The 25,599-nt window shown below is 51.0% G+C and overlaps 1 protein-coding gene across 2 annotated transcripts in view; it reads right to left on the bottom strand.

The window, feature by feature from the left end:
* MGLL (monoglyceride lipase) overlaps positions 1-25,599 on the bottom strand; it is a 240,957-nt gene that overhangs the window by 104,940 nt on the left and 110,418 nt on the right. Inside the window, exon 1 of one of the 2 annotated variants that reach the window (XM_061129036.1) lies at positions 2,845-2,946. The exons of the other annotated variant lie outside the window; for it this stretch is intronic. The gene's annotated coding sequence lies outside the window, so the exon portion shown is untranslated. Of the gene's footprint in view, positions 1-2,844; positions 2,947-25,599 lie in introns of those variants that run through there. 2 annotated transcript variants of the gene reach the window in all.

Here is a 25,599-nt window from a genome sequence, read left to right as displayed (position 1 = left end):
GTCCAAGGATCATTTTTTTATCACTTTGTTTCTGTTTAGAGAACTTCCTTTAGCCATTCTTTGAGGATAGGTCTTCTGAGGGAAAAAAATTCTATTAACATCCCTTCATTTGAGAATGTCTTGCTGCTCCTTCATTCCTGAAGGGTATGTTTGCTGGGTGTCGGATTCTGGTTCACAGTCCTTTTCTTTCAGCACTTGAAACCGGTTTTCCACTCTCCTATGTCCTCGTAGACTCTGAGGAGATATCCACTGTTGTTTGAGTTGTGTTTCTCTTACACGCAACGCATCCTTTCTCTCACTGCTTGCAGGACTTCTGTCTTTAGTTCTCTGAGGTTTGGTGAAAAAGTGTCTTAGCCTGGATTTCTTCAAGTACGTATCATCTGAAGTTTGTTCAGCTTCTTGGATTTGTACCTTTATGTCTCTTGTCGAATCCAGTGCATTTTCAGCCTTTATTTTTTTCAGCCCCAACATTTTTTCTCCTCTCTCTTTGGGACCCCGATGACATGAATCTTGTTGTTTAGTCACTAAGTCGTGTCTGACTCTTTTGCAACTCTACGGAGTGTGTCCTGCCAGGCTCCTCTGTCCATGGGCTTTTCCAGGCAAGAATATTGGAGTGGGCTGCCATAGGGGATCTCCCCGACCCAGGGATCGAACCAGCATCGCCTGTATTAGCAGGTGGATTCTCCACCACCGAGCCACCTGGGAAGCCCTATGAATGTTAGATTCCTCATTATAGTTCCCTAGGTCCCAGAGCAGTTCCAGAGTCTGCTCACTCTTTTCCAGTCTATTTTCTCTCTTGTTGTCCAGACTGGATAATTTCTAGTGTGCTGTCTCCCACTTCACTGATTCTTTTCCTCTATCACCTCCATTCTGCCTTTGAACCCATCTCTTGGACTTTTAATTTCATGTGATACAAGTATCTGCCCATTGGCCAGCCCCTTTGCCACACCTGCCTCCAGAAGAGCCAGTCCGAAGGTTTCTGGCCTGTTTTACTGAACTGGAAGAGAAAGGAGGGAGGGCAGGTTTTGATGGTGGGGTAACGATTCTAGCCACTTAAGAGTTCTCTGGGACGTCCAAGGAGAGGCCTGGTGGGCAGCGGCAGGTGCAGAATGAGTCGCAGGCGTCTGGAAGCAACTGCGTACATGAGAATGGACCACATTGTCCAGGAAACGTGGGCCAGAGGGAAAGGTGGGCCAGGGGGAAACGTGGGCCAGGGGGAGACGTGGGCCAGAGGGAGACGTGGGCCAGGGGGAGACGTGGGCCGCAGGGAGACGTGCGCCACGGGGAGACGTGGGCCAGGGGAGACGTGGGCCAGAGGGAGACGTGGGCCAGAGGGAGACGTGGGCTGGGGGGAGACGTGGGCCGGGGGGAGACGTGGGCCAGGGGAGACGTGGGCCAGAGGGAGACGTGGGCTGGGGGGAGACATGGGCCGGGGGGAGACGTGGGCCAGGGGGAAATGTGGTGGGGGTGGGGGGACCGTGTGCAAAGATGATGGAGACAGAGGAGGACCTGGGTCATCTCAAGGGAATCCAAAGGTACTGTGAGAAGAAAGGGCCAACAGAGTCTAACACCACCTTCCAGGAGTCGACCAAGAGGCCTGAGGCGTGACCAACAGACCTGACAACAAGGAGGTCACGTGTGACCCTGGAGAGAATGCGGGTCACGGGCAATCAGGGCAGAAGACAGCCTGAGCTGAGCTAGGAAGTGAGTGCAACATAAGTGAGGTGGCAGGTGGAGAAAAGTGTCCGGATGTTTTCAGTGAACTGGAGGCAGTGCAGCAGGGGTGAAGTCGATGGATTTGGGGCCTGACAGCCTGGACTCGGAGCTGAGTGGTGCCGACCTCAGCGACATGACTTGGGGCAGGTGGTTCACGGGGCTGAGTGGGGCAGAGAGTGACGGCCGAGGGCTCAGTACGGCACCTCCCGCTCTTACATCTCACCATTTCTAAGTTAAGGCACACGTGTTCACGTGTGAAAAATGCCAACACGCGCTTCCCTGGTGGCTTGGGGTAGAGTCTGCCTGCCGGTGCAGGAGACCCGGGCTCGATCCCTGATCCGGGAAGACCTCACATGCCGTGGAACTAAGCCTGTACACCACAACCTCTGTGCCCGTGTGCCACAACCAGAGAAGCCCCAACAGGAGAGGCCTTCACACCACAGCCAGAGAGGAGCCCGCGCAGCCACGAAGACCCAGCACAACCAAAAATGATAAATAAAGCTATTTAAAAAATGCTGAGAACCAAAGAGTTGTCAGGGAAGGGCAAGCCTCCTCCCCACCATTGCCCCCAGAGGTAACCGCCCTGCAGGCTCCTATGTGACCTTCCAGACACACCCCCGAGGTCTGAGGAGGGCGGAAAAGGCTGGAAACATCTGCGGAGGAAGGCAGGAAGTAGGCAGGGGCGCCAAAGCGGACTGAGAGTAACTGAATTTCTAGGGGCTCCTTTAAGAGGCAGGACCAACTGCCGGGTGCAGTTGCCCAGGACAGCCCGAGAAACGTCCTCGGTGGGTGTGAGGGTTTGCGGCACCAACAGCCCGGCGGAGGGCCGCTTGGTCCCCACGCCATCTGCGCTGTGACTGCAGCTCTTCCGAGGACACGCCGAGCCCTGCTCCCCCGCCCTGGATTGCACCGGCTCCACAAGCCGCTCTGCCCAATCGAATGTGGTGGAAATAGCGCTGCGCCCACTGTGCCCGTTCCAAGGGGCCAGGCACCCTTCTCCTCCCTCTCGCTTCCGCTGCTCCGACCAGCTCAACCAGCTCGGGCGGCTCCAGGAGGAAGGGTCACAGAGCAGGGGGGCGAGGCGTGCGGAGGAGGCTGCCAGGTCATCGGCACCCGTGCCCTGCTGACCTGCGGCTGCCCACGTGCCTGGGGGTGCCCGGCCGGGACGGTCCGGAGTCGCGAGCTGAATGAATGGCAGCTGCTTTAAGCCGTGAGTTCTGGAGCGACATCAGTCCTGTAATACAACTGGTTCCCCATTATCTCCGCCTCTTCCTGTCTCACGGGTTCTTTCTCTTTCAACACAGCGGAGCCTGGAACGTGGGTTCAATGGTTCCAAGTCTAAACCTCTTTTATTTTTTCTCTATTTAAAGTTTTTTCCCTAATAGATACGTATTTTATGAAGCATGGTTGACTTACAGTGTTTTAGGTACACAGTAAGGTGACATTTATTATTTTTGAGGTTATTTTCCATTATAGGTTATTACAAGACATTGACTACAGTTCCTTGGTCTATAAACCTCTGTTGCTTGTTTGTATCTATTTCTTTAATTTAGAAATTTAGCATTCTACTCATACTAAGTCAAACAAGTAGAATCAAAATGTCATACATTTTTTAGTTAGGCAAAAATTCTTAAGTTTTTTATAATATATATATTATACGTACTATTTATGTACATGCATACAAATGGTTTTCTACTATGCTTGACAAAAGCTTGAGCAAGAACATTAAAAAAAAAGAGATGGAGAAATTAGAAAACAAATTATAGGACCACTGAATATAAAATAGAAAAAGCGAAACAAACTAGATAAAAGTAAAAAATGATCATATAGTCCAGATGTTTTTAAACATGGCTGGCCATTAGAAACAGATCTGGAGCTCTGGAGGGAAAAAAAGCAATACCTGAAAAATTTGCATTTTTCAAAAAATTCCAAGATAATTCTGATATGCACCTGGATTTTAAAAAGTGATTACAGGTTTATCTATTAAATTGGAGCTTTGATGATGTAGATTTCAGTTGATCAATCATGATACAAGGGTATTAAGTGAGTAACAGCTACAAAATCACAATAGTAAAAGATGTTTATCAGTTTTCACAATCAAAAGCCAGACAAAAAAATAGAAGATAATTATAGTTGCAAACCATAATGGGAACATGATAAACCTAACAATATAAAATAATTACACACAATTTGGGGGTCAAGCAGAATGATGTGGTAAGTTGGGGTGCATACACGCATGTGTTTTCATCCGCCAGTCCATGTTTTTGGTTGGTAAATTTAATCCATTTACACTTAAGGCAATTATCAATATGTATGATCTTATTACTGTTTTCTTAATTGTTTTGGGTTTCTTTTCTGTAGGTCTTTTCCTTCTCTTGTGTTTCCTGCCTAGAGAAATTCCTTTAGTATTTGTTGTGAAGCTGGTTTGGTGTTGCTGAATTCTGTTGACTTTCGCTTGTCTGGAAGGTTTTTTGATTTCTCCATCGAATCTGAAGGAGTCTTGCTAGGTTGAGTATTCTTGATTGTAGGTTTTTCCCTTTCATCACTTTAGACATATCATGCCATTTCCTTTTGACCTGTAGAGTTTCTGTTGAGAAATGAGCTGATGGCCTGATGGGAGGTCCCTTGTATGTTATTTGTCCTTTTCCCTTTGTTGCTTTTAGTTTTTTTTACTTTAACTTTGTCACTTTGATCACTGTGTGTCTCGGTGTGTTCCTCCTCGGGTTTATCCTGCCTGGGACTCTCTCTGCCTCCTGGACTTGGCTGACTATTTCCTTTCCCATGTTAGGCAAGTTTTCAGCTCTTACGTCTCAGGTCCTTTCTCTCTTCTCCTTCTGAGACCCCTATGTGAATACTGGTGCATTTAATGTTGTCCCAGAGGTCTTTCTTAGTCTTAGGACGCCTTCATTTCTTTTCATTCTTTTTTCCATATTCCATTCTGTAGCAGGGATTTCCACCATTCTGTCCTCCAGGTCATTTATCTGTTCTTTGGCCTCAGTTATTTTGCTGCTGATTCCTTCTAGTGTATTATTCATCTCTGTTTGTTTGTTCTGTAGTTCTCCTAAGTTTTTGGTACACATTTCTTGCATCTTCTCCATTGTTTTCCCCAGATCCCTCGCTATCGCTATTCTGAATTCTTTTTCTGGAAGGTGGCTTATCTCCACTTCACTTAGTCGTTCTGGGGGGTTTTACCTTGTCCCTTCACCTGGTACATGACTGTCTGCTTTTTCATCGTAATGAACTCTCTCTAACGTGGTTTTTGTTTTAGCCACTGTGGGATTGTGCTTCTTCTTGCTTCTTCTGTCTGCCCTCTGATGGAGGAGGCCAAGAGGCTAAAAGCTTCCTGATGGGAAAAAACCGGGTCTTACTCTGGTGGGCAGGGCCTTGCTCAGTAAAGCTTTAACCCAATTATCTGCTGATGGGTGGGGCCGCAGTCACTGCCTGTTAGCTGTTTGACCTAGCCCTAGGGCCCACCGTCTCTATGGCAGGGTTACTGGTGACCTCCAGAGGACTTACACCAAGGAGGGTCTTCCAGGACTGATGCTGCCGGCGTCCTGCCCCTTTGGGGACTCCCTGCCGACCCGCGCCGCCACAGGGATTTGATTTGATCGCACCCATCCTACTGTCCTGCAGCATCTTGCACGTGGGGCATCTGCTTTCGGTGGGTTCCAGCATTCTCTTGTCGATGGTTGTTCAACAGCTAGTTGCAGCTTTGGTGCTCTCACAGGAGGAGATGAGAGCATGTCCTTCCACTCCACCACCTTGAACTGGAAGCCTAAACCTCTTTTAAAATCACTGAGAATGTGGATGGAGGGAGGGAAAAGGTAACATTTTCTACCGTATATGCTATCTATGAAAAACATTTACAAATGACAGAACAGGTTCATGGGATATAACTAAAATGGCTACATTAGTTACCCAATGCAGTAACTAAAAATGTTGTTAACTATTCCTGCTCTTGCTATGACAGGGGATGTTGGTTCTGTTGTTCTGTCTTATGGAAACGTGTTTTAAAATTTCCTCACATCATTTCTGCCTTGACTGCCTTTCTTTATTTTTCCCATAGTCTGAAGTTCCTTCCTCATAAATTCTTTGTTCATAGGAGACGTGAGGCCATGAACGCTCACTGTTGTTGATAAAGTAAGTAAGTCTTAGCCGCTCAGTCGTGCCCAACTCTGAGACCCCGTGGACTGCAGCCCACCAGGCTCCTCTGTCCATGGGATTTTCCAGGCAAGGATACTGGAGTGGGTTGCCATTTCCTTCTCCAGGGGATCTTCCCAACCCAGGGGCCGAACTCGGGTCTCCCGCACTGCAGGAGGATTCTTTACTGACTGAGCTACAAGGGAAGCCCTGAGAAAGCGCTGCCGCGTGTTAAAAGTACGTCCAAGTCGTGAGTCGCGTGTGGGCACAGAAGGGCTGCTGAGGTGCCTCAGCCTCCGCAACCCTTCACGAGGACTCTGCTGTCGACGTCGCTGGAGGTCGTTACACCAGCAGGGCAGAGTGATGGTCAGGCGCACCTCTGCCTTTTGTTGACCACTAGAGTCACGAAGTGGGATTTAAATCCCTTTAGTGTGGTTCCCCCAGAAGTTGCATCAACTGGGATCAAGACAGGGAAGTGAATTAACAGGTGCAATATCACAGCCGAGGCAACTGGCCCGCTCCGCACGTGCACGCGGGGGAGGCAGAGGCAGACCCTGGGCCCCTCTGTCCGTGCCCCTCGTCCTCTCCTCTCTTGCAGCCTGGCGCGGCCAGAGGGTCCTGGGGAGGACGGATGAGTGTTCACAGACAGACCCAGCACCGCTCAGCTCACGGTGGGAAAGCCCCTTCGGCTCTTCATCTTCCTGAGGAAAACGGTCAGGCCTTCACGCGTCTGGACCTCTCTCCATCGTCACCCACCTTCCTTTCTGATAAAGGCAGCCACATGTCTGGAAGCTAACCCCTTGGCTGTGTCTTCATCCATTTCATTTGCAGTGTTCCCGCGACTCTGGGGCGAGTGTTCACAAGATTCCCTTGTGGCTCAGATGGTAAAGAATCCGCCTGCAGAGCGGGAGACCTGGGTTCGATCCCTGGGCCGGGATGATCCCCTCGGGAAGGGCATAGTAACCCACTCCAGCATTCTTGCCTGGAGAATTCCATGGATGGAGGAGACTGGTGGGCTACAGTCCACAGGGCCCCAAGGAGCTGGATATGACCGAGCGACCAAGCACAGCACACAGTTCATTTTCTGTTTAGAGAAGCCTTGAAAATAAATGGTGTTTAGGACACAGGTCACTGTCAAGGAAGACACTCAATACAGAGCACGTGGTCCACAGACACGGAGAAGGTGCAGGGTCCGTGGTGTGGCCGCAGCTCAACCAGGGATACCCACGGAGGATCCCGGCGGGGGGCCCTGGCTCCAGCCTGCCGACAGCACAGCCTGGTTCTGGTCCCCTCCACGCCAGCCTGCAGGTCCAGGTAACCGTGGGCCCAGACGGTCTCCAAGGTCATCCTCAGAAAGTCATTCTGTGGAGGGCTCTTTTTGCTGTGTATTCAAGAACCAGGGCAGGCCTACTGGGAAAGGCCATTAGGTACAATCCAATCCACCAAGTTGAGCACACAGGTTCCCACCCACACGCCGCCCCCCTTCAAATGCATCTGGCAGGTCCAGGATGTCAGCAATTAGTAACTGGGCCCAATCGCGGTAATGAGATTTGCACTCAGCGGTGAAGGAGAACGCTCCCACGGACTAATCTGGTTAATGGAGCAGTTAAAGATGTGCGCACTGAAAAATATTCCATCAGGGCCACTCAGCGCAAGTGAAACGGACTCTGCCAGCCAGGAACTGTGGTGGGTCACACAAGTATATCTTTATTTTAAAAAAAAAAATCTTTTTTTCAACTTCTCTTGAAATAGATGCCGCTGCCCTAGAGCTGAACTTGGACTCTGAAGGCAAATGAAGTCTCCGTCGTGTTCAGGCTGGGAAAACCCAGTAACGGTTGAGTAACTGCAGAAAGTGCTGCGTCTGTATGCCATTTCCAGGCGGTCTGCAGGGCGTGGGGGGTGGAGGGGTCACGGCACACAGCTCTTCTAAGCCATAGCACTTTTTCTCCGGGTCAGTTTTTAACTGGCTGGTTTTGATCAGAGAGGCTTGTGAAGGGCACAGACGCTGGGGTCTGAGTCAGCTCTGGGACGCAGGCTCTGTCTTCTTGAGCAAGCTGCTTGACCTCTGTATGTTCCAGCTTCCTCGCCAGTAACAGGGAGGTGATGACACAGGGCTGCATAGAAGGACTGTGAAGGTTACATGAACTGACACGTTCGAGTGCTGGCCCGTTAACGCTAGACATATGGTAAACGCTTCATGTGTGAGACATGGTATTACTATTACTTATAAAACAATTTCCCTTGGGGGCTCAGCTGGTAAAGAATCTGCCCGCAATGCGGGAGACCTGGGTTCAATCCCGGGTTGGGAAGATCCCCTGGAGAAGGGAAAGGCTGCCCACCCCAGTGTTCTGGCCTGGAGAATCCTGTGGACTATACAGAGTGACTTTCACTCATAAAACACCATCAACTCGCCTCTCCAAATCCCTTTGTGTTTCTGTAGTGGGTTTTTTTGTTTGTTTGTTTGTTTTGTTTTTAGCTGCTCCGGGTCTTAGTTGCAGGATTTTTAGTTGTGGCATGCGAGCTCCTCGTTATGGTATGTGAGCTCTAGGCCCCCAACCGGGAATTGAACCAGGGCCCCCCGCATGGGAACACTGTGTCTTAGCCACTGGACCACCAGGCAAACCCCCCACGTTGCCTTCGTAAATACCACATGACTGAGAACCTGTGTCCTGTGAAACCGTGCAGCCATAAGCATTTTTTTTTTTTTACACAGTATTATTATTATTTTTTTTACTGTTTATATATTTTTTTTTTTTACTGTTTATATATATATATTTTTTATTAGTTGGAGGCCAATCACTTCACAACATTTCAGTGGGTTTTGTCATACATTGATATGAATCAGTCATGGATTTACATGTATTGTTAAGTGTACACTTCCCTATTGCTGCTCAGTCGCTCAGGCGTGGCCAACTCTGCAAGCCCATGGACTGCAGCACACCAGGCCTCCCCATCCATCACTATCTCCCAGAGCTTGCTCAAATTCATGTCCATCTAGTCAGTGATGCCACCCAACCATCTCATCCTCTGTCATCCCATTTTCCTGCCCTCAACCTTTCCCAGCAACAGGGTCTTTTCCAGTGAGTCAGCTCTTTGCATCAGGTGGCCAAAGTATTGGAGCTTTGGCTTCAGCAGCAGTCTTTCCAATGAATATTCACAGTTGATTTCCTTTAGGATTGACTGGCTTTATTTCCTTGCTGTCCAAGGGACTCTCAAGAGTCTTCTCCAATACCACAGTTCAAAAGCATCTATTCTTCGGTGCTCAGCCTTCTTTATGGTCCGACTCTCACATCCATACATGACCACTGGGAAAACCGTAGCTCTGACTAGACGGACTTTTGTTGACAAAGTGGCCTGCTGCGGGGTCAGGGCGGCAGCTCTAGGAGGCACGGCACGCTGGCACAAGTCCTTATGGAGGTCACCATTACCCCACCACAGTTTGGCCTCAGGCCAAACTACATGAAGGAGCGTAGCCCCACCCATCAGCAGAAAATTGGATTAAGGATTCACTGAGCAAGACCCTGCCCACCAGAGCAAGACCCAGTTTTCCCCAAGGCCAGTCCCTCCCATCAGGAAGCCTGCACAAGCCTCTTATCCTCATCTATCAGAGGGCAGCCAGAACGAAAATCACAGTCACAGAAAGCTAACCAAACTGATCACGTGGGTCCCAGCTTTGTGTAACTTAATGAAACCATGAGCCACACGGAGCAGGGCACCCAAGACGGACGGGTCATGATGGAGAGTTCTGGCAAAATGCGGTCCACTTTAGAAGGGAATGGCAAACCACTTCAGCATCCTTGCCTTGAGACTATATCCCTGTATATCAAGCAAAAGCCTCCGTTTTGTACCTGAAATAACAGACCAGAGAGGTGAGGTAACTCGTCCAAGGCTGCACAGCAAGTTGGCCATAAGGTATGAATCCAGACCCTTGTTCCGGCCCTGGCTTTTGCACCTTGGAAACCACTGACGTCATCTGATTTCACCCCCAGGGGCCTCTCAGCGTCAGGGTTCCTCACACACAGGCTGCCGCAGGCACGCGGCGGACTTGCCCCTCGCTTGCTTCAAATCCACAAGCGGTCTCTGTGGACGAGTGTTTTCTCTGATAACGTTTGATCGCCAGGCAATACTTTTTCTTTCCTAAGCAACAACTGTATTTCCTTTTAAGGAATTCTCCAGCACTGGGTGAATTCTTTGGGCAACTGTCAATCAAAGCATGTGCCTCCCTCCAGCCAGGGGCTGGCCCAGGGCCCAAGGAAGGCGGCCGGACCCTCCCTGACCCTTGCAGAGTGATGCAGGGGTAGGCACTTGCAGAGCTCACTCACAGCATAGCTTGCGGGCATGCAGTGTGTGTGTGCGTGTGTGTGCGTGTGTGTGTGTGTGTGCGTGTGTGTGTGTGTGCGCGCGCGGCAGGGCAGCGGGCATGCAGTGTGTGTGTGTGTGTGTGTGAAGGCAGTGTGTGTGTGTGAAGGCAGTGTGTGTGTGTGCGTGTGTGTGTGTGTGAAGGCAGTGTGCGCGCGTGTGTGTGCGCGCGTGTGTGTGTGTGCGTGCGTGTGTGTGCGGCAGGGCAGCGGGCATGCAGTGTGTGTGTGTGTGTGTGTGTGTGTGTGTGTGAAGGCAGTGTGTGTGCGTGTGTGTGTGTGTGAAGGCAGTGTGTGTGTGTGTGAAGGCAGTGTGCGCGTGTGTGTGTGCACGTGTGTGTGCGTGTGTGTGTGTGTGAAGGCAGTGTGCGCGTGTGTGCGTGTGTGTGTGTGTGAAGGCAGTGTGCGCGCGCGTGTGTGCACGTGTGTGCGCGCGTGTGTGTGAGTGTGTGTGTGTGCGGCAGGGCAGCGGGCATGCAGTGTGTGTGTGTGTGTGTGTGAAGGCAGTGTGTGTGTGTGTGTGTGAAGGCAGTGTGCACGTGTGTGTGCGCGTGTGTGTGTGCGTGTGTGTGTGTGCGGCAGGGCAGCGGGCATGCAGTGTGTGTGTGTGTGTGCGTGTGTGTGTGTGTGTGTGAAGGCAGTGTGCGCGCGTGTGTGTGCACGTGTGTGCGCGTGTGTGTGTGTGCGGCAGGGCAGCGGGCATGCAGTGTGTGTGTGTGTGTGTGTGTGTGAAGGCAGTGTGTGTGTGTGTGTGTGCGGCAGGGCAGCAGGCATGCAGTGTGTGTGTGCGTGTGTGTGTGTGCGTGTGTGTGCGCATGTGTGTGCACGTGTGTGTGTGAAGGCAGTGTGTGTGTGTGTGTGTGTGTGTGTGCGGCAGGGCAGCAGGCATGCAGTGTGTGTGTGCGTGTGTGTGTGTGTGTGTGTGTGTGTGTGCGTGCACAGCAGGGCAGCAGGCATGCAGTGTGTGTGTGTGCATGTGTGTGTGTGCGTGTGTGTGTGTGCGCGCGTGTGCACGGCAGGGCAGCAGGCAGAGCGTGTCCCTGCAGCAGGAAGCCGGGTGCGCATCCTGGACCCTGATCTGCTGTTTCCAAGCCTTGCCTTCCAGGCTCTGGTGCGCCCCAGGAGCGACCCAACAGGCCTCCAAGCCACGCCCCTTTGGCTCAAGTCAGCCAGCTTTGATTCCCATTGTTTGTGATCAAAAAAGCTTGACAGAGACGACTCAGCCTGCAACCCGTCTTAACCTGCTGACGACCTAACCTGCTGACTTAACCGCTTGGTGTATCTCTGGACAGGCAGAAGGATGGCTGGCCCCGTGGAGATGGGAGGAGGGGTGTGCTCTAGAGGAGGAGCCTGGGGAGGAGGGGAGGGGGGCTGAGAGCGGTTCAACTGAGCCAGCTCTTCAGCCCAGCACAGAGCTGGCTGGCAGCGGGAGACTGGGAACAAGGAGTTACATCAGGGCAAGAGTTCTGTGGGTTTAGTCCCCAAGAGTGGGCCAAGGTGGGCAGCGTGCTGCGGCCGGCAAACTGGAGACGGACAAAGTGAGAAGCCGGGGCAGAATAGTTCCAGGGCGCGATCCTCCCCCTGGAAAGTCCACCAGGGCCACAGCTAAGCAGTCCTGTTTTGGGGCCCCTAGGAGGGAAACCAACGCCGTTTTAAGGGCAGTCTTGACGATCGGAAGTTGGTATTCACTGTTTTCTTTCATTCCACTTGCATTTGTGAGTGGACACTGTGCCCAGTGCTGGGGTATGGTGCTAAACACCGCCACCCTCCCCTCACGTGATTAAGAGCCAAAGACAGGCAGGCAGACAGACAGACAAGGAAGCCCATGATCACAGCCAGGGCAGTGCGCACCTGGGGATGGGGTACAGAGGACAAGGGGCAGTCGCCCCCCCCCCACCCCGCCGTCTGCCAAGGTTGGCTCCGGAGTCCTGTAGATACCAAAATGCACAGACGTTCAAGTCCCACATAAAAAAGGCATGACAGTTGCAAAGCATGCATTTTCCCACGTACTTTCAATCATCTCCAGGTTACTTATAACACCAAATAGAATGCAAGTGCTATGTAAATAGTTGTAAATGATGCATAGTTATAAATATAATATAAACACTATGTAAATGGCTGTAAGTACAATGTAAATGTTATGTAAATGGCAATGAAAACATTGCAAATGCTATGTAAATAGTTGCCAGTGTGCAGCATATTCAAGTTTTACTTTTGGAACTTCCTGGAACTAAAAACATATATGTGTCCAATCTGTGGCTGGCTGAATCTGCAGAAGCAAAACCCTGTAGATAAGGAGGGCCAACTTCAGTGGTTCCTATGAGCAATCACATGAGGGAAGCATGTCTTCAACAGTTGGAGGAAGATGCGTGAAGACCCCAGGAGAGTTCCTGTTAATAGTATATGATCTGCTGTTTATCTTTCCTTTAACTCATCTCCCCCTCCAGCTCTCACATGGATGGAAGGAGCGTGGCTGGGTCAAGGTGGGCTTTGCTCTGCTCCCCAAGGCCTGACAGTGGCACCCAGGCCCCAAGGGGCATGCCCAGAACCCCTAGTTCCTGGCCACCAAAACATGGTCCAAGGACCAGCCGCATCCTCTCCTGGGAGCCTGTTAGAAACGTAGAATGCCAGGCCCACAGAACTGCAGTCTTCATTCTAAGAAGGTTCACAGGGGCCGCACAAGCAGGTGGACCCTTAAGAAGCACCAGTCTAGTAAAACCCTTAGGTGAGGCCCTGAGACATTCAACTAAGAGCAGGTTATCTGGAAGGACTGGGTCAGGAAAGCACCCACAGCAGTCACGGCAGTGTGTGACCAGCGTCCTTGCTACCTACGGGGGCCGTGCAAAAGGGTGATGGATGGGGCAAGGTTTGGTCCAGACAAGTGCCTGAGGGCTAGATGTAGCGGAGAGCTGCCTGCTCAGACGCATATATCTGGTTCCATTTAAATTCCAGATGAGGAGCGGGGCGGGCTTCCCTGGTGCCTCAGTGGTAAAGGACCCGCCTGCCAATGCAGGAGGCAGGGGTTTGATCCCCAGTCCAGGAAGATCTCGCACGCCCACGGGCAACTAAACCCACATGCCGCAATTACTGAGCCCGTGTTCTGGAGCCGGGGAAGCACAACTGTTAGGGGAAGCATCCCGGCTGACACCGCCCACCCTGGCCAGGCACCGCAGTGACCATTTGTATGAGTCATTTTACAACAGGAGGTCCTGTAAGGAACAGGGTACTAATAAGCCACCACCAACTGGAAGAGTTCAGGAAAGGTCAAAAGGAGAGAGTACATGTCTGGCCACCTCCCAGAATCCTTCTCTCCAGCATCCATCTTGGCTGAACAAGGCGTGCACCACCAGGAAGGACTCTGAGTCAGAATGATTGGCTAAGGACAACGCGGAAACTAGTCCCATCACCATAAACCCCAAGACTGCGAGCCACATGGCAGAGTGGTCCTCCTGGGTTCCCTCACCCTCCTGCTCTCCACCCGGGCGCCCTTCCCAATATAATCCCTTGCTTAGTCAGCACACGTGTCTCCTCTGACAGTTCTTTTCCGAGTGTTAGACAAGAGCCCGGTTTCAGGGCCTGGAAGGGGCCCCCCTTCCTGAAACACAGCTACGGAGCCTGGCTGCCTAGAGCCTGCACTCCAGGGCGAGAGGCGCCTCCACTGTGAAACGGCCACGCACCGCAGCTGGGGAGTGGCCCCCACCGTTCCCAACTGGAGGAGCCCACATGCAGCGACACAGACCCAGTACAGCCAAAAATGAAAACGCATAATAAAATTGTAAAAAAATTTCTGATGGGGGTTTCCCTGGCGGTCCAGGGGTTAGGACTGCATGGGGCACAGGTTCCGTCCCTGGTTGGGGAACTAAGATCCTGCAAGTTGCATGGCACATTCAAATGAATGTAACATTTTCAGACAAACAGTGAATCAATTTTCAGTATGACTGTGTCCCACGTAATATTTGGGACACGGTTATGGTACAGTGTTACTCATCGCCGACCTGAAACTCACATGGAACTGGCAGGCTGTGTTTCTATTTGCGTAAATCTGACAACTCTAGGCTACCAGGATCCAGTGGTTAACTCTCAGCTTTTAAAAAGGCCTTGAAACTATTAATGTAAGGTATGGTTCGGGCCAAGGCAGAAAAGGAAAGACGACCTCAACGGAAGTAGGTTACCTTTATTCAAGCAAGGAGGGGCGACTGTCGGCCTAACGACCAGGCTGAGCACCAAGAGGGGTCAGGGAGGCTCCATATTTATAGGGAGGTTTGTGGAAGCAATAAGGGAAACGTTAATCAGGCGGGATGTTTTGGGTATTCTTTAGTTGAGATGGCATTTGTAGTTGGGCAGGGGGTGATAAGTCTTCTGGGCAGGTGTTGTGGGTGGAAGGTTTCTGGACAGGCGGTGATAAGTCTCAGATAGATGCAATCAGCCTGGAGCATCAGGGCGGGACCCAAAGTTCTGTTTTGTTTTCTCCGAAGTTAGATGATTCAGCAAGGGCCTTTGAGATTGTTGTTTTTCTTTTCTAGACCCAATGACTCCTTCAATTAATACAAAGGATTCATTAAGAACCATCAAAAGAGCAGAATGAGAGGCTTAAATTAAGGGACATGAGTACAATTAATTGTAATATCTTTAACCCAGAAATGAATGTCGTCAAATCACCAATTTCTCCCCACAAAAGAGCAAGAACTAGAGGTGGCAGTGAAAAGTCAAAGTGTTAGTCACTCAGGTCTGTCTGACGCTTTGTGACCCCATGGACTGTAGCCCGCCAGGCTTCTCTGTCCATGGGATTCTCCAGGCCAGCATACTGGAGTGGGTTGCCATTCTCTTCTCCAGGGGATCTTCTCAACACAGGGATGGAAATTGGGTATCCCACATTGCAGGCAGATTCTTTACCATTTGAGCCAGAGAGGTGGCAGAGGGTTTAGTAAATAGTGTTGGAAAAATAAAGAGGAATTTTAATACCTCACAATTTTATAGACCCAAAGGTAAAAGACAGGCTTTAAAAGATGCTGCAGAATGTCTTTGTTACCGAGGTGGAGAGAAGACACCTTAAATTTAAAAAGCCACAAATCAGGGGGCTTCTCTTTGGCTCAGTGACAAAGACTCTGCCTGCCAACACAGGGGACATGGTTTTGATCCCTGGTCTGGGAAGACCCAACATGCCGTGGGCCAACTCAGCCCACACGCCACAGCTACCTAGTCAGGGCTCTAGAGCCTGGAAGCTGCAACCACTGAAGCCCGCAAGCCTAGAGCCTGCTCTGCACAAGAAGGGATGCCCCGCGACGAGAGGCCCGCACGCCTCACCCAAGAGGAGCCCCAGCTACTCACAGCTGGAGAGATGCCCGAGCAGAAACGAAGACCCAGCTCAGGCAGATAAACAGATGAAAGTAAACACACACACACGTGCACAGACCACAAGACGGAAAAAGGAAAAAACAAAACAGAACAGGAATTTGATTACGTCAAAATTCAGGATTTCCTTTCAACAAAGGATGCCAAGGATAAACAGGGAAAGACAAGGAAAAGGTGGGGCTGTTTACCAAAGACAAATCAGGGGCTCCTCTACCAAAGGCACAAGGAGCTCCTGAAAATCAACAAGAAAAAGTCAACTGACCCCAAAGGGAAAAAAATGGGCAGAGAATATAGATGGGGAATTTACAACAGAAAGTGTACTGAAGAGATACTCAGCAATCAGAGAAACACACCATCAAACAGTACTGACACTCCGCTCTGTACAAGCCCGTGAGAGCCTGCGGGGGCGACGCGGGAAGGCTGCGGTCAGAGGGGCTGTGGAGAGCTGTCCCCGGCCGGGGGAGTGGACGGCCTTGCAGGCCTGGCCAGCACCTCCTGTCCCGTTCTCACACAGCTCCAGAGGGGACAGCACAGTCCTTTGGGGGCAGCCGTCCATGCACCCCGAATGGCCATTGCTGGGGCAGTGTGGACGCACCCTGAAACGTCATCTGGATTGCAAAGCAATGACCAGACACCCCCAAAGGAACCGGTGCGCCTGCTGAGCGCCTCGTGCCCAAAGCGGAAGACAGAGCAAACCCGTCACGCACTCCCATCCATGTGCAATCGCAAACACCAGCAGCCCGGACACGGAGCAGTCACGAGCCGCAAACAGGAGGGCAAAGGTGCATCTGCTCGGAAGGAGGACAGGGACAGGGATGTGGAGATGCGGAAAATGGTAAGCGAGAAAAACAACTGAAATAAAGAGCAAGGAATCAGATAAAGAAGAGACATGTAATTGAAAGAGGACAGAACCACGCGTGCCAAATAGCCTGACATGAGGGGGAGTCCCAGCCCCCCTGGCTCGGGAAGGTCAGAAGCAAACATGTAAATGAGGGACAACGGGGCGTCTGCAAGCACCGTCCTTGCCCCTTTGGGGCTCACTCCACGGTCTCTGCGTGAGCCCGGGTCACCAGGACATTTCCGTCTGCGGGCTGCAGGCGGACGCCCTGCTCCCGGGGGGAGAGGGGGCGCTATCCTCGGCTTCCTGGGGAAATGCCGTCCCTTGCAGGGGGTAAACCCACTGCTGAGCCGGCCCCACGGTCTGACTCACCCATCTGAGCTGCTCACACGCTGGGTCTTGACCAGATGGCCCCCAGGACACCCCCCTCTGACCTCCTCCACAACCCTGGATGGGGAGGGAGTGTCAACCCCTCCACTCGATGACACTCCTTCGGTGGCTCTCGGGAACTTCACAGGTGGAAAACAGTGTTTTTTGTGGGTTTTTTTTTTTACTGTAAGACAGGCTTGAAAATTAGCACATAGTGCCATTGCTTAGCCAAAGAAGACTTGGTGAGATTGTATCTGCTTTGTTCATGTAATTCTAATTATGAATCAATAATGTGGACTAGAATTTTATTATAACCACTAGTCTGCAATAAAGCAAAGGAACAAAAGTTAAAATCAGCACACAGAAATCAATGGCCTTAAAAATATACCTCAGAAGACATCAGGAAGACAAAACCCCTTGTGTGATAAAAAACAAAGAGGATATTTGGGGGTAAACTTAATAATAAGTATGCAAAACCTACATTAAACACCTTTGAAAGACACAGTAAATATTTGGAAACAAATGCAAAGACATTCTTGCCTCTTAGAATGACATCATCACACAGCTGCCAGTTTTCCTTAAATCAATTTATGAAGTTTAAACGATCCCAGTAAAAATAGCAACAAGCTTCCTTGTGAAGTTAGATTATTAACAACTTATCAACCAGAGATGTGTTAATGTATCTCCTGTTACCTGAATGTTATGGACTGGAGTGTTTCAAAACGCGCTTACGTAACAAATCACCAGTCACAGGCATTAGTTTCTGCAAAAAACCCCTAGTCAATAATACGCTAATACGAAAGCTCTTGGGAAGATCCCCTGAAGAAGGAAATGGCAACCCACTCCAGTATTCTTGCCTGGAAAATCCCATGGACGGAGGGGCCTGGTAGGCTACAGTCCATGGGGTCGCAAAGAGTAGGACACAGCTGAGCAACTTCACTTCACTTCAAAGCTCTTAAGCTTAAAAAAGCAAGAATTGAATTTAATATCTGAGAGGCAAAAAGGCTTGGCCAGACACTGAAGCCACATTTTCAGGCAGCACGGTACTGGCATGGAAACGCCGGAAAGTCCAAAAATAGCCCCAGGCAGAGAGAGGAATTTGGCATTTGATAAAGGTGGCATCGCAAGTCACTGGGGCAAGATGGACTTGGTAATAAACAAGAGATTAGTTATCTGGGGAAAAAACAGCATTAGGTCTACAGTTCACACCTTACATAAGAACAAATTCCAAATGGGTCAGGGATCCAGGTGTTAAAAAAGAGAGCCACCGGAAAACTAGGATCAGATCCTGAGGTCCCCAGAGGCTGAGATTTCAACTCCTCGGCATGGGAACTGAAGGCAGAGGGTCCCCGTGAGAACATGTGTGTGTGCCGGGCTTTCGGACCACCGGGTTCGCCCACCGCGCAGCTGGGAGGCATGGGGGGTCTTACAGACACGGTACCCGCCAAACACTTCCCAGACACCCCTGCACCTGAAGCAGGCCATGAGGACCAAGGTCAAACTGTCGGAGATAACATGTGGCTTTCTGTCTAAGTGAAAAAAAATGCCCCTGAACTTGTTCGGAAATTAGCCGTCATCACCGCAGCCCCCACGGGGTGCTGAGCTGGAGAAACACGGCCACGTCAGACCTGGGAACTTGCGGTCTGGGTAGGAAGTGGGCCCCCAGTCAGGCCAGGCTATTATGGGAGTAGTAGCATTTAGAACTTCTCTAACGGCGTCCAAAGGAGCCGTTTTCACAAAGCCAGCAGTCCCACACCTGTTGTAATAGGAACAGGGGAGCACATGGCCCAGTGATATCTTAAATCACTCTCTGAGAGCGACAAGCTTGACTTGACTGACTCCCCGAGGGTGGATTATAGCTGGCCTCCAACCCCAGAGAAGGAGCCTCTGGGCCTGGAGAGGAGGGGCTGGGAAAGGGGAGGGTATCTATACATACCAGGGGGCAGGGGGCTCTGGAGGGGGCTTCCCAGGTGGCACTAGTGGTGAAGAACCTGCCTGCCAATGCAGGAGACATGAGAGACGCAGGTTTGATCCCCAGGTTGGGAAGATCCCCTGGAGGAGGGCATAGCACCCCACTCCTGTACCCTTGCCTGGAGAATCCCATGTCCAGAGGAGCCTGGCGGGCTGCAGTCCCTGGGGTCGCAAGGAGTTGGACAGGACTGAAGTGACGGCAGGCCGTAAGGAGAGCGAACGGTCAGCCTCGTGGGGACGCACGGTCCAGCCCCCAGGACCTCTGACGCCGCTGCGTGTTCAGAGCGTGGGGCTCGACATAACCCCCAGGATGGAGCAGGGCTGGCTCCTTCCATTCAGGGGAAGGAAACCCCCTCCAAACGTCTGGTCCTAGAGAAAGGCTGTCGTGCACCCATAACCCTTCAAAAGCATGGCCATGAGACACGTGGAATACATGCATTCAAAGGGCGCGCCAGTGACTTGTGACACCTGCAGGGGCAAAATGCCTTCCCACAGGGGCGCTGGCACCTGACCCCCTCGGACCCCAGAGGCGGTGTCCCCCCGTCCAGGCACAGAGGAGTCACGGCAGTCGCCATACGTACACCAGGGACGCTGACAGCAAGACACGCTAACGGCTGCATTTAAGGGTTGACATCCCGGGCAGCATCCTTTGACACGGCAGAGGAAGCAGGAGCATGATTCACCTCCTGCAGAGGCAAGCTCCTCGCCTGGCCCGTGAGGCTCTGCAGTGCCCGGCCCCAGCCCCGACAGCTCGGAGTCCACCCCCCCATGCTCACATCCCGCACCTTGAACACGCCCCGCCTGCCCGCCTCAGGGCCGCTGCTGCACCAGACACCCCATGTGCAGCCTCAGGAGGGCTGACCCTCGCCCCCCTCCCGGTTCTGCCCGGGGGTCAGCTCCAGACAGCAACCCCCACCAAGCAGCCCCTCTCCCCTCTCGCCTGGCTTCTTTCAGTTTCCCTCAAGACTCCCTCGATATTCTGAGCCCTTCCTAATGGCTCATGAGACTCAATACCGAAGTTACGTTGTTTATAAATGAACTCAGTACACGTTATATCTGTTTCTTCACTGGTTTATTGTCACTGATGCTACTGTCCAGCATGGCAGCCACGAGCCCCGCTTGGGGTACAGTCAGCCTGAACCGAGGAGTCCTGCGAGTGTCAACCCTCAGTACTCGTTGGAAGGACTGATGCTGAAGCTCCAAGACTTTGGCCACTACGTGCAAAGCACTGACTCGTTGGCAAAGGCCCTGATGCTGGGGAAGTTTGAAGACAAGAGGAGAAGGGGACGACAGAGGATGAGATGGTTGGATGGCATCACCGACTCGATGGACGTGAATCTGAGCAAACTCCGGGAGACAGTGAAGGACAGGGAGGCCTGGTGTGCTGCAGTCTCTGGGGTCACAGAGAGTTGGACACGACTGAGGGGCTAAACAACGGAGGTCAATGCACTGGATTTTGCAGACTGAGCATCAAGAGAAGGCAAAGGCTCTCACTAGTCATTTTCATGTTGATTACACGCTGAAACAATACCGTGCGGATTCACTCAAGATACTGAGTCACCCACAATGCAGTACTGAAATTAATTTCATTCACTTCTTTTAATGACACTTTGCCGATGTGTCTACGAGACATTTTAACTTCCACACGTGGTTTGCATTTGTGATTTTGGCCACGTTTCCGTGTAGGATGAACACCCCAGGAGAGCATGGACTCTGTCTTGTCCTGGCGTCTAGCAGGGCTCCTGGCACACAGGTCAGGCAGGGCAGCCAGCGGTGAGCCGGACCCTGCGGTCACTGCGTCCGACCCCTCTGCCCTCAGCATCTCTCACAATCCCTGACCCCCGACGTCACACAGGACGCAGACACCCTCCACGTCCGCTTAACTGAGCTCCGTCCTGACCCCCGACATCACACAGGACAGAACACCCTCCACGTCCGCTTAACTGAGCTCCGTCCTGATTTGCTCCCTTCTCGGTTAGGTCTTAAAAGGTGTTTTTAAAACACCACCTTCTGAAAAGAGCCTTCATTCTTTTCCAGAAGAGCTACTGCATTTTGAAGAGCCCGTCTTATGGATAAATTAATCTAATTACCCTGAAAGAACACCTGGAAGAAAGGGAAAGCAAAACAGACAAATGCATCACCCTCGGGAGATGTGTGGGGGAGCAGCTTTGAGAACTGGTGGTCAGGGAGGTGCGGATGCCCGAGCAGGAAAGGCGTGCCCTCAGCAGTGAGGCCAGGAGGGGAGAAGCACTGAGGACCAGCCTCCCTGGCCCCGGGCAGGTGGATCCTGCTCGGGGCAGCTGCTCAGGCAGCAAAGACATCTATGCAAGGAGAGACACGACCTACTTAAGCCACACCGCAGAATCACTGAGCACTTCCTAAGCACCAGCACGGGGACACCGCCAGAATAAGACTCACAGGGGCTCTCGCTGGAGCCTGTATTCTGTGTGACGGGGACAGAAAATGAACAAATTAGCATATGTAAATATATGTGTATTCTCTACGCTTCATTACTGCACACTCAGAGAACAGAAGCCGTGCTCTCAATGCGATTTCAAAATCCCACGATGTAATGCATACAGTTGGGCAGTAGCATCGTTTCAGAGGAATTCCAGTTGAGCTATTTCAAATCCTAAAAGATGCTGCTGCTAAAGTGCTGCACTCAATGTATCAGCAAATCTGGAAAACTCAGCAGTGGCCACAGGACTGGCAAAGGTCAGTTTTCACTCCAATCCCAAAGAAGGGCAATGCCAAAGAATGTTCAGACTACCGCACAATTGCACTCATTTCACATGCTAGCGAAGTAATGCTCAAAACTGTCCAAGCCAGGCTTCAATAGTACATGAGCCAAGAACTTCCAGATGTACAAACTGGATTTAGAAAAGGCAGAAGAACCAGAGATTAAATTGACGACATCCATTGGATCATAGAAAAATCAAGAGAATTCCAGAAAAACGTCCACTTCCGCTTCATTGACTATGCCAAAGCTTTTGACTGTGTGGATCACAACAAACGGTAGAAAATTCTTAAAAACATGGGAACACCAGACCACCTTACCTGTCCTCTGAGAAATCTGTCTGCAGGTCAAGAAGCAACAGTTAAAACTGGACATGGAACAACAGACTGGTTCCACATTGGGAAAGGAGTACATCAAGGCTGCATATTGTCAGCCTGCTTATTTAACTTATACGCAGAGTACATCATGCAAATTGCCAGACAAGCTGGAATCAAGATTGCTGTGAGAAATATCAATAACATCAGATATGCAGATAACACCACCCTTATGGAAGAAAGCAAAGAAGAAGTATAGAGCCTCTTGATGAAAGTGAAAGAGAAGAGTGAAAAAGCTGGCCTAAAATTCAACATTCAAAAAACTAAGGTCATGGGATCTAGTTCCATCACTTCATGGCAAATAGATGGAGAAACAATGGAAACAATGACAGACTTTATTTTCTTGAACTCAAAAATCACTGCAGATGGTGATTGCAGCCATGAAATGAAAAGATGCTTGCTCCTTGGAAGAAAAGCTATGACCAACCTAGACAGCATATTAAAAACCAGTGACATTACTTTGTCAACAATGATCTGTCTAGTCAAAGCTATGTTTTTCCAGTGGTCATGTTATGGATGTAAGAGTTGGATCATAAAGAAAAGCTGAATGCCAAAGAATTGATGCTTTTGAGCTGTGGTGTTGGAAAGACTCTTGAGAGTCCCTTGGACTACAAGGAGATCCAACCAGTCCATCCTAAAGGAGATCAGTCCTGGGTGTTCATTGGAAGGACTGATGCTGAAGATGAAACTCCAATACTTTGGCCACCTGATTCGAAGAACTGACTCACTGGAATAGACCCTGAGGCTGGGAAAGATTGAAGGCAGGAGGAGAAGGGGACGTCAGAGGATGAGATGGTTGGATGGCATCACCAACTCCATGGAGATGAGTTTGAGTGGACTCTGGGAGATGGTGATGGACAGGGAAGCCTGGCGTGCTGCAGTCCATGGGGTCACCAAGAGTCGGGCACGAATGAGCGACTGAACTGAACTGAACTGATTGTTTCAGAGTATAATTTTAAGTAATGCAAACAGCCAACTCATTGGAAAAGACCCTGGTGCTAGGAAAGATTGAAGGCAGGAGGAGAAGAGGGCAGCAGAAGATGAGATGGTTGGATGGCATCACTGACTCAATGAACATGAACTTGGGCAAACTCCAAGAGATGGTGAGGGCCAGGGAGACCAGGCGTGCTGCAGTCCATGGGTTCACGAACCGTTGTAAATGACTTGGGAACTGAACAAGAGCAAATCATTTTATGACTTCACAAACTAAGGATATTTAAGACAAATCTCTGCAGAAATAAAAGCCAGGCAGGATTTCAGAACACTGTGGAAGGAGAATTTATCACTGGCTGAGTGTCACTCAGAGAGGACAGCTCCAAGGCTGCCACACATGGGGCACATTGAAGCCTAGAAAACGCTAAAGCTACATTTCTAGAGAGGGAAAGCTCGTTTTAACACCAGTGTTAGCGTCAGTACACAAGTAGCCCCAGATGCACCTGCAGACTTGTCAGGGTGGCTGTGACATTCGGCGCAGGATGAAAGGCCGACCACGACACCCGCTGGCACGGAGCTCGCTCGCCTGAAAAAACCCTGAACTCTACTGCGTTCAGGGCAGCAGAAAGCTCTGAGCCACCCCAGCACCTTCTGGAATCTGCAAGCGCTGCAGCCCAGAAAGCCCAGCTCTGAGCTGAAAGGAGGCAGGGTGCTGATTTAACATTCTGCAGCTACCCCAGCCCCAGGGCGGGGAGCCTGTCTGCAGAGTCGCTCAGCAAAGAGGCCTGATGAATCTGGGATGTCGGCTTTCAGGCAGCGTGTGTTCGGGCCCCGGTTTATGAATTATGTACTGAAGCTCAATGAATCTCTATAGGAGGGATGGGTGTGCTATTCACAAGCGATGTCTTAGTCAGAAAGGAAACAAGCCTTTTAAGATGAGGATTTATGGGCCTATATGTAATTACCTCATCTGAGTTCATTCATCCTTTCACCAAAGATCTTGAAGTGCCTCTTGCAAATATGGTTTTGGGGACACAAAAATGAATAAAATATGGCCCCTGACTTCAAGAAAACCACAGTCTAGGTTCAAGAGATCCACGTGTGAGCAGATAATTAGGGTTCCACGAGGTGAGTGCAACAGAGGTTTGAACACTTCCCCATGGGCTTGAAGAAGAGGGATGATGGCCCGTGCCTGGAGGGAGACAGGGCCTGGGGGCTCGCGTGGAGCATCGTAGGGTGAGGAGGAGTGTGCCAGGTGGATGAGAGCTGAGGGAGCAGCATGAACACAAAGCAGAAGCAAAAGCCTGCGTGCGGAAGCCTGAGGGTCCTCAGAGGCCTGCCGTGCTCGGAGCAAGGAAGGCGGGTGAGGGGCAGCTGACTGCGGCCTGGGGGTCAGTTTGGACGTGGGTTCAGCTGTCGTCATAAAAATGTCCCTAAAGAATAGTGGCTTTAAAAATAATTTTTTTTTTAATAGGACTTTCTGGCAGTCCAGTGGTTAAGAATCCGCCTGCCAATGCAGGGGACACGGGTTCAATCCCTGGTCTGGGAAGAGTCCACGTGTGGAGAGACTTAGCCTGTGCCCGGCAGATCCTGAAGCCCATGGGCCCTAGAGACCACACTCCAGAAGAAACGGAGCCGCCACCCCGAGAAGCCCTCGCGCCCCAGCTAGACAGGAGCCCCTGCTCACCACAACCAGAGACAGCCCGAGCACAGCAGCGAAGACCCAGGACTGCTGAAGATAAATAAAGACACACATTTTAAAATCAAATAAAGAATTTGTTCTAGGAAAGTCTGAGGGACTGTCACACAGGGAGTTGACTGAAGGTATTGTGGTCCAGAAGAACACTGGAGAAACACAAGATCAGCAGAATAAAGTATGTGCTTGAGTTAGTAGAACATCGTTCAAATATTGTAACAAACATGCCATTTCTAGTGTGAGATGTTCTGAAGAGCACAAACAGTGTCAGCTAATGGGAACTCTTTGAACTACCCTCCCAAAGTTTCTGTGAGTCGAAGTCTTTCTAACGTGAAAACTTAATGAAATCAATCAACCGGGCAAAATTTCTCTCTGGCATAGGAAGATGAGCACGAGACGCCCAGGGCGGGCAGAGCGTCTTCTCCGTCAGAGGCCCAGGTTCCTTCCGACCTGGCGCCTGCCACGCAGGGTCTGGCCCTCGTCCACACGGCCCAGCAAGGCTCACCCGCATGGGTGGACAGCAAGCAGATCAAACCAGTCCATCCATCACGTGCACCCCGTCTTCCCCAAGGCTGAAATGACAGCTCCAGGCAGGCCCTATCCACCCCCACCGCTCGGATGGCCACAGCACATCCTAAGTTCACCCGTATCGCTTTTATATACTCACACTCTACATTCTGGCTGGAAGGGGGAAGGAGACAAACCACTTCCCTCTTGGGGCAGCTTGGAAACTGCACTGGGCGCTCACATGGAGAACCCCATGGAAGCCAGGGAAACGCGTCCTTGCTCTGGGCGGCCGCGGGCCAGGGTAATTGTGGGACACCCTGTTTCCAGGGGAACCAAGGGGGGAATGGAGCCTGCCAGGGCCCCATCAGCAGGTTCTGCTTTGCAAGCGGTACCAGCGATCTCTGCAGTAAGCTGCCCAGAGAAACAGATGCAACAGCCTTGCATTTTCTGCTTGATTTATTCTGACACACTGGCTCAATCGTGATCTTTCAAGTCCTCAAAACTAGAACTGTCAGGATGTGAGCAGTAATTCAACAAGAGAGAGTAAAGAATGAGTCTTGACCCACACACGTGTGCTGAGGAGGCATGAATTCAGACACTGTTTCCGA

Source organism: Dama dama, chromosome 24 (genome assembly GCF_033118175.1).
Source record: "Dama dama isolate Ldn47 chromosome 24, ASM3311817v1, whole genome shotgun sequence".
In the NCBI taxonomy this organism is placed as follows: Eukaryota; Metazoa; Chordata; class Mammalia; order Artiodactyla; family Cervidae; genus Dama; species Dama dama.
The sequence above is the reverse complement of the archived record's forward strand: the minus strand, read 5'-3'. Positions and strand labels throughout refer to the sequence as shown.